Source organism: Chrysochloris asiatica, unplaced genomic scaffold (genome assembly GCF_000296735.1).
Source record: "Chrysochloris asiatica unplaced genomic scaffold, ChrAsi1.0 scaffold00653, whole genome shotgun sequence".
Classification (NCBI taxonomy): Eukaryota; Metazoa; Chordata; class Mammalia; order Afrosoricida; family Chrysochloridae; genus Chrysochloris; species Chrysochloris asiatica.
Genome location: NW_006409171.1, coordinates 92891 through 102661, shown reverse-complemented (window position 1 = coordinate 102661; position 9771 = coordinate 92891). Strand labels below are relative to the sequence as shown.

At 39.2% G+C, this 9771-nt stretch overlaps 1 pseudogene; it reads right to left on the bottom strand.

The window, feature by feature from the left end:
* Positions 1-1598: 1598 nt before the first annotated feature.
* Positions 1599-7530, bottom strand: LOC102822836 (annotated as a pseudogene).
* Between the last annotated feature and the right edge of the window lie 2241 nt (positions 7531-9771).

Genomic DNA, 9771 nt, shown 5'->3' with positions numbered 1-9771 from the left:
TTAGTAAGACTCATGACTATTGACAAGACATAGAATGCAATGATATTAGTAAGACTCATGACTATTGACAAGACATAGAATGCAATGATATTAGTTAAGTTTAACTGGATATTTACTATGAAGTAGGCATTGTACTAAGTTCTTGCAATATTTAGAGTTTATTACACAGTGAAATTACATTCAGGTGGTCAGTTTAAGATTTATGCAGTAATCATTTTAACCCACATCAGTAAATTAGATTAAGAAGGAACATATGGTCTTATTTTCAGTGGTGATAGAAGAGTTCATTAGTTTTCTTTGACTTTCATAAAAAAAAAAAAGAAAATTTAACACAAACATGGTTCCTAAAAAAAGGAAATTTATTATCTCACATTTCACAATTAGAAGACAGAAGACAAGGTGGTAGCAGGGGTTTACTACCTTGAAACGTTCTAGAACTGAAGTCATTCTTTGACTCTTCCATCTTCAGGAAGAGCTTGATGATTTTAGGTATTCCTTGGCCTGTGGCCATATTACTCCAAAATCTCCCTCTGTAGTCATATTGCTTCCTAATTTTCTCTATATCATCTAGTATATGTCACAAGAAAATATGTGATTTCCATTAGGCTCATCAAGGTCATCTAAGCTTAATCTTCTCTGCAAATGTCCTTTTACAATTAGGGGAACGTTCACCATTTTTCATATCAGTAATCACAGGATCTGGAACCCTAGTAGCATAGTGGTTACATGTTAGGCTAATGACCACAGGTCAATAGTTCACATCCACCAATCACTCTATGGGGAAAAGATGAGGCTTTCTGCCCCCATAAAGATTTATAGAGCCTTAGAGTTATGGAAATAGCATTTTGGGGGTAACAGCCTAATCAATTACAGGAGGCATGTTTTCTGACAACTGGCTCGCAAAATGTATTATTAGTAGGTCTAGGAAGGATTTTTTATTTTTATTTGCATATCGTGTGGTATTACATCTTTATTACTTATAGCATCTGGAGGATATGAGGAAGACTAGTCCTTGGATGAAGCTACCAATGCAGGAAAAACACAACATTACCATCCTGTTTTTATACTTTCCCTACCTCTGAAGCCATTTCAAAGGAAGATGTGGTGGTGGTAGTAGTATGCTACAGGGTCAGTTCCAACTCATAGCGACCTTCTATTAGTATTGGCCGCCTGTGAACCAGCAGTTGGTTTGTCCCTTCTTATGATAGTTTCTAACACATATGGATTAGACTATGTTCAAAACTTAAACATACTTCAGTGCTAGCAATTATTATACCTACATCTCCATAGGGTTTAAAGGAAGATAGCTATCTTATTTTGTGAGCATATTAGTGACTGACATTATTTTCATCATTGTTGTTGTTAAGTGCTATTGAATTGACTCCAAACCGTAGCAACCCTGTATAGGGTTTCCAAGGAGCAGCTGGTGAGTTTGAACCTTGCAGTTCAAATGACTTTGCAGTCTGGTGCATGAACCCCATCAACACACTAGCAGTAAAGATTTCATTGTGGACGAACAAATATCTCACAAACATTTAAAGCCACTGAGGAAATGCTATTATTTTTAAAGGCTGAAACTGAGCATCGTTGATGTGGATCTATAAGATAGTTTGCCAGTGGCAAGTATTATAATTGTTATATTGGCACAGAGGACAAAATCACTAAACATAAGGCATCTTAACAATCAGTTTTCTGAAGGTTATCTTCATGTCCCTGTTTCTCAGACTGTAGATAAAAGGATTTATCATTTGAGGGACCACAAGGTACATCACTGAGGCTACTGCTACTTTATTGGGAGAATGTGTAAATGCAGCACTGAGGGAAACACCTAAAGCTGTTCCATAGAATAAAGTAACAACTGAGAGGTGAGAGCCACAGGTAGAGAAAGCTTTATATTTTCCACCAGCTGATGGCATTCTCAAAACAGAGGAGACGATCCGAGTGTAAGAGAATATAATTCCAGAAAGAGGAATACCACCAAATATGCAAGCCAAAAAATATATTAGGATGTTATTGATGAGGGTACTAGAACATGCAAGCTTGAGGACCTGAGAAAGTTCACAGAAGAATTGAGGGATCTCTAGGTCTGTGCAGAAGGACAGATGCAAAATCATCAAACAGTGGAGCAGGGCATCCACCATAGTAATGAACATGGACAGTAGAATCATCAGGCCACAGAAATACGGATTCATGATGACTGTGTACCTCAGTGGGTGACAAATGGCCACATAGCGGTCATAGGCCATTGTTGCAAGAATAAAATTTTCTAAACCAACAAACACCAGGACAAAGAATACCTGGCAAAGACAGCCTGTATAAGTTATGCTCTGAATCTGTGTCTGGATGTTCACCAGCATCTTTGGGATGGTTGTTGTACTTAAGCAGATGTCAGTAAATGATAAATTGCAGAGAAAGAAGTACATGGGTGTGTGTAAATGAGAGTCACTGCTGACAGCCAGGACAATGAGCAAGTTTCCAAGGACAGTGACCAGGTACACGATCAGGAACAGGCAAAATATGAGGGGCTGCAGTTCTGGATCCTCTGTCAGTCCCAGGAGAATGAATTTTGAAACATTTGTTTGGTTTCTGGGTTCTTGGATTGGAAAGAAGAGGAATGAAATTAAATTTTTAAAAAGGTGGGGGGTACCTCTATAGGTATTTAAATATTTGGCTATTTAAAAAAGAAAGATTGAATAGCAAAATATCAAGATTTACTTCTGAAAAGAAGTACGTATGCTAACTTTTTCATTACACTTTGTGCTTGTATGGTCATTTAAAATATTTAGTAATCTTATCAACAGAAATAAATATATTCAGAAGGTAGCCTTATGAGCCAATCTGGGTGTCCACCCCCTTTCCCAGAGCTCAGAGTCAGACAACAGAAATAATACAAACATGTAGGATGAACAAGGAAGATAAGATGAAGCAGAAAACCCTTCTCTACCCAACCATCCCCACACTTGGTTCCAATTATTTCCTGAAAGTACTCTCTTCACAGTCTACTGGAGGTACCTGTAGTTAAACATCTCCTTTCCTTTCCAAACATTAACTAGGGGATTTTAGGTTACCTGGTTGACATTCCTGTGGATTAATGTCTGGCATCTGCTCTGGAGATAGAATACAGTAAGTCTCTCCATAGGAAGAACAGAGGGTCTGAATGAAGCACAAGGATTTTGAGCAAAAATATCATCTCAGGGAAGATAGTCAGGTGTCCTACTGCCTTTCAGAGGAAGAACTCTTAAGTGCCACATGCAGACTATTTGCAGTCCTGGTATCTCTGGAGGCTCAACATGCCAATTTCCTCATTATCCCAACATATTTGTCAAACTGATCCCAGGGCATAAAAATCCTAAAAGACCAGTCTTTAGAAGGTAGAACTCAGAAGTTATTATTCTCTGTCCCTGTGAGACCAGGTATATGCTATTCACCTTTCTCCATGTATTTCTGCTCACCTCACATCACATACATTGTATACATGAACCTACTTTAACTTTCTAAATTGAGTTCAGTCTTAATAGGTACTAGAAAGACAGGATCCTGCTTCTTGCTTCACATCATATCACCTCCTGTTCTTGAGCTTGAACCATCAACATACTGTTTAACTGCCAATTTTGGATTTGTCAGCCCCTGAACGTACATGAGTCAAGAAATAAGTGCAGTCTGATGTCTGATCCATGGAATTTGGGCTTTCTAGTATATATAATCTATAGTCAAAAAGGGGAAATTTTTGATCAAAAAGGTATATAAAGATTTATTAAGGAGAGTCCTGTGTGGCACTGTAGAATAAGCATTAGACTGAAAGGTCAGTTTGAACCACAAAGTCAGTGGTTTAAACCCATCATCCACTCCTGGAAAATTATACACAGAGTCACTGTGAGTCAGCATCAACTTGATGGCACATAACAACAAGGTGGGTACAGAAAATCTGGACTCGTCACTTTGGCTGTACTTGAGGCCTAACCAGATCCTCTTTGTTAAACACACATCAGGAATCTTTTTGGAGCACATTGCAGGTGCATAGCTGTCCTGCTAACCACAAGATTAGAAGTTTGAGTCCATCAGCTGCTCTGTAGAGAAGGATGAGGCTTTCTGATCCTGTAACATTTTACAGCTCAGAAACCCTATAAAGGGTAGCTATGAGGAGGAACAGACCTGACAGCACATAATGAGCAACAACCACAAAGACATATCTGACTAGGATATAAAAGTGCGGTTAAAATAATTTTTTGTAAAAATGTTTATGATCACAGCAAATTCATTTTATAAATGGAAGTCGTTTTGCACCCACCAGGAGACAGGTGATGAGTGCCTAAAAACACACCAGAAAACAGTATGAAAACCCAGTATGCAGCTATTGATCAATGCCTTTTTCTCAATTTAGTTTTCAAAGGATTACCAGAAGCGATTTGTTTTCTTATGTTGTTGTTGTTGTTTTCAGGTGCCATCGAGTCAGAACCAACTCATAGCGACCCCATGCACAGCAGAACGAAACTATGTCCGATCCTGGGCCAACCTCACTACTGCTGCCACACTTGAGCCGATCCATCTTGTTAGGGGTCTTCCTCTTTTTCTCTGAACCTCCACCTTACCCAGCATGACATCCTTCTCCAGTGACTGTTTCCTCCAGACAATATGTCCAAAGTATGAGAGATGAAGCTTAGCCATCCTGGCCTCCAAGGAGCACTCTGGCTGCACTTCTTCTAAAACAGATCTATTGGTTCTTTTGGCAGTCCATGGCACTTTCAGTATTCTCCTCCAACATCACAACTCAAAGGCATCAATTCTTCTACGATCTTCCTTATTCACTGTCCAGCTTTCACATCTATATGAGGCTATTGAAAATACCATGGCCTGGGTCAGGTGCACCTTAGTCCTCAAGCTGACATCTCTGCTCTTCAACACTTTAAAAAGTTCCTGTGCAGCAGATTTTCCCAGTGCAATACGTCGTCTGATCTCTTGACTACTGCTTCCACCAGTGTTAATAGTTGATCCAAGAAGAATGAAGTCCTTGACAACTTCAATCTTTTCTCCACTGATAAGAATGTTGTTTATTGGTCCAGTGGTGAGGATTTTTGTTTTCTTGACATTGAGATGTATTTCATATCAAAGGCTGTGCTCTTTGATCTTCATAAGTAAATGTTTCTAGTCCTCTTCACTTTCAGCAAGCATTGTTTTCTTATAGCAACTCCAAAAATATATTTCCACCATCCTACTTCAACACAGTCGTGATTTAACCTACAGGGATCTCAGTTGCCTTTGCTTTCCAGAAGATATCACACTGGTCCATTACAGTAATGTCTTTATGCTGATTGGACCTAGTAAGAAATATAGATGACTCTAAACTTATTGGCAAAACATCTGCATAAAATAGTTGCTATTAAGTAGCATAGAGTAGATTATTACTCATATTGACACTATGTAGGATTTCTAAGGAGCATCTGCTGAGTTTGAGCTGCCAACCTTGCAACTCAACCTGAATTTGAGGTTAAATGCGTATCATAAATACCACACCAGGACTCTGCATTCTAGATGGTGGAAAATTGACCCAATAAAAATTCAGTTGCCTTCCACCTCAGTGAAATTTCTAGGGATTCAATTGTGTGGGACATTTCAAGATGTTCCTACTAAAGTGAAAGATACATCATTTGATCTATCACAGTTAAAAAGGTGGCACAATACCTGGTGGCTTCTCTGGATTTTGGAAGCAACATGCCCTTCATTTTGGTCTACTACTACTCCAGCCCATGTATCAAGTCACTGAAAAAGCTGCAAGTTTTGAGTGGGACTCCAAACACAAAAAGACTTTTCAAGAGGTTCAGACTGCTGTGCAAGTTGTTCTGTACTTGAGCCAGTTGATCTAGCTCACCTAATGGTGTTTGAAATGTCAATTGCAGGCAATGATTCAGTTTGGAATCTTTGGCAGGTCCCTATTGATGAATCACAGCACAATCTCAGAATTTTGGAGCAAAGTCCTGCCATTCATTCAAATACCTATTCTCATTTTTGACAGCTTTTGGCTTGTTACTGGCCTTTAGTAGAGACTGGATGCCTAACCACGGGCCATGAAGTGACCATGTTTCCAGAGCTGTTCATCATGAATTGGTGTTGACTGATTCACAGAGTCACAAAGTTGGATATGTACAGCAGTACTCAATCATTCATTGGAAATGGTATAAGATTGGTATGAGCATAAATGAAGGCACAAGTAAACCTCATGAAGTGGCCCAAATGCCAGTGATCTCCACTCCTTTCACATTACCTTCCCTCAACCACTGTGCACCCATAGTCTTTAGAGGAGTTCTTTAAGATTAGTGGACTGAGGTTTACAGATGATATGTAGGCACCACTCAAAAGTGGACAGCAGCAGCACTGTAGTCTTTTTCTGGGACTTCTCTGAAGGAGATTGGTGAAGGAAATTCCTCCAATGGACAGAACTTTGAACAGGGTACCTAGTTGTTTTTCTTGGAAGGAGAAATGGTCAGATGTGGAACTGTATATTTACTCATGAGTATTAATTTGGCTGAATTAATGGTCAGGGAGTTTGGGGAAAAAATGTAAAATTGGTGACAAGGATGTGTAGAGAAGAGGTAGGTGGATAGACCTCTCTGAATGGGCCAAATAAGTGAAATTTGTGTCTCATGTGAATTCTCATCAGAAAAATCAGGTCAGAAGAGGAGAATTTTTACAACCAAGTGGCTAGGATGATATACTATGTGGAAATCAATAGTTATCTTTCTCCAGCCACTCATATCACTGACCAATTGTCTCAAGAGCAAAATGACAATGGTGACAATAATGGAGAACATGCATGGATTCAGCAGAATAGATTTCCACTCACTAATACTGACTTGGCTATAGCTACTTCTTAATGTCCAATCTACCAGCAACAGAAGCCAACACTGAGTCTGAAATATGGGATACTTCCTTGGGGAGATCAGCCAGAACTCTGGGAGCAGGTTGATTGCATCAAGCAACTTCTATCATGAAAAAGGCAGCATTTTGTCTTTTCTGAAATAGACACTTACTCTGGATACTGATTTGCTTTCTCTGCATGCAACGCTTATGCCAAAACTACTATTCATGGACTTTTGGAAAGTTTTATGCACCATCATGGTCTCCCACACAACATTGCCTCCGATCAGAGGAATGACCTCCCAGTAACTAACTGTGGCAGTGGATTCATGCTCATGGGATCACTTGTCCTATCATGTTCCTCATCATACTGAATTGTAAAGACATATTTATGATCTACAGGAGGCTATATGTGCTCTAAACCAGCGTTCAAGATATGGTGTTGCTTCTTCAATAGACTCACAAGTCCAGGAACCAAGGGGTGGAATGGCAGTGGCACCACTCACTTTTATTTCTAGTGACCTACTTGAAAAACTTGCTTTTTGTCCCTGCAAACATATGTTCTTCGGGTCTGGACATTTTAGTTCCAAAGGGAGGAATAGTCTTACCTGGAGACACAACAATGATGAACTTGAACTGGAAGTTTGGAATACCCACTGGCCACTTTGGGCCCCTCATGTCCCTCAATCAATAAAGAATGGAGTTACTATATTGGGTGGTGTGATTGAGCCTGATTACCAAGGGGACATCAAGTTGACATTACAAAATAGAGGTAAAGTAGAATATACATGGAATCCAGGAGATTCCTTAGGACATGTTTTAGTACCACCATGTCCTGTGATTAAAGTCAAAGGTAAACTGAAGCAACCCAATTCTGACATGACTTCTAATGGTCCAGACCCTTCAGGAAAAAAAGGTTTTTTGTCACCCACCAAGCATAGAGCCAAGACCAGAAGAGGTGCTTGCTTGAGGGCAAAGTGAATATGGAATGGCTAGTGGAACAAAATAGTTCTAAATACCAGCTAATGCCAAGTGATGCGTTGCAGAAATGAAGACTATGATTGTTATGAATATTTTTCCCTTGTATGTGTGCATCAAATATTAGTGTTTCATTCACTTATGTAATATAAGAGATAAATGGTGCCAGTGCTTTGCTTTTTTTCAGTTGTATGCATGTCATTTGTATAATGTTATGTGAAAATATAACACAATCATGTTTATTTAGAAATTGTGTATGGTTTAAGGAGATATGTACAGGTGCCAAGCTGACAAGGGGTGGACTGTAATAGTTAAGGTTTTGTGGGAACTTTAACTGAGCCAGAATTCTCAATGGCTTGGCAGTTAAGACATAGTAATCCCCCATGATGATGTCTGCTGTGAGCAGCCAATCAAAGGAAATAAAGTCTCCTCCGGGATGTGGCCTGCTTCTGTTTTAGAGACTCCTGAAAATTTACTTGCTTTTCACCTGCATCTGACTAGTTACCTGTTCCCCAGTTGTTTGGACTTGAGCCAGTGGTCTGCTATGTTGTCTGCCAATCCTGGGGATCATCAGCATTTCACCATTATTACTGCTGACCTGCTGACCTGCCTGCCATCTGTCCTGCCTGTCTTCGTTCATCTGACTCATGGATTTGAATCTTGCCCACCTTCACAACTGTGTGAGATATTTCTTTGATATAAACTTCTCTTTACTTATACATTTATAAGCTTCACTGGTTTGGTTTCTCTTGAGAACACAGCCTAAGACAATCACCAATGAAATGGATTGACACAGTAGCACAATAATGAGTTCAAGCATAACAACAATTAAGAGGATGGTGCAGGATCAGGTTGTGTTTCATTCTATTAAGCATAGGGTCACTACTATGAGTCAGAATCTGACAACAGTTCACAGAGGCAATGGTCTGCATCATACTGTGGTGAGTAGTTAATGGGTTCCTAAATACTAATTGGCAGCTATCTAAGGTGAAACTATTGATGTCTTCCTGTTAAGAGAAAAGAAGGGTGGTGAAAATTGAAGATGCATGAAAACATTTAGTCCAAATGAACTAATGGAGCAGGATGACCCTGAGACCAGAAGAACTAAATGATGTTTGGCTACCATTATCAACTTCATTGAAAGGGATCACATTCAAATGTCTTGAATAAACTTGGAGAAAAATAAGGAACAAAACTCAAAAACCAAAAACCAAAAACTACCTTACTGGTTGAACTGAGATATCTGAAACTCACAATTCTATCAACATTACTCACACTTCATGTCTGCAACTAAACTTGTCATGTGACTTAATGTTCAGTCAAACAATAAATTTATAGAGAGAACATAGGCACTACTGAAATATTCATATCTGAAAATAACCTAAAATTTGAGATCAGAAGTATAGTATTTAACCATTTGTTGTTGTTATTAGGTACCATTGTTAGTTATGTAGTCATAGCAACCCTAGGCAAAACAGAATTCACCAAACTCACACTCTTTTTACACCTGAGCCCATTGCTGCTATCACTATGTCAATTTTTCCTATTTGGGGGGGGAGGCGGGGGGTTCTTTCTCTTTTTCTCCAACCCTTCAGTTTACCAAACATCATAGTCTTCTCCAGAGACTGGTCCCTCCTGATAATAGATCTATAGTTTGAGAGATGAGGTCTGGCCATCCTGGCTTGCAAGGAGTACTCTGATTGTACTTCTTCGAACAAAGACATGTTTGTTCTTTTGGCAGCACATGGTGTTTTCAATATTCTCTTCCAACATCATAACTCAAATTCATCAATTCTTCTAAAGTTCTCCTTATTCATTGTCCAAGTTTCACATGCATATAAGTCCTTTACAAATATCATGACTTGGATCAGTTGCACCTTAGTCCTCAAATTGAAACCTTTGTGCTTCAACACTTCAAAGAGGTTTGATGCAGTAGATTTG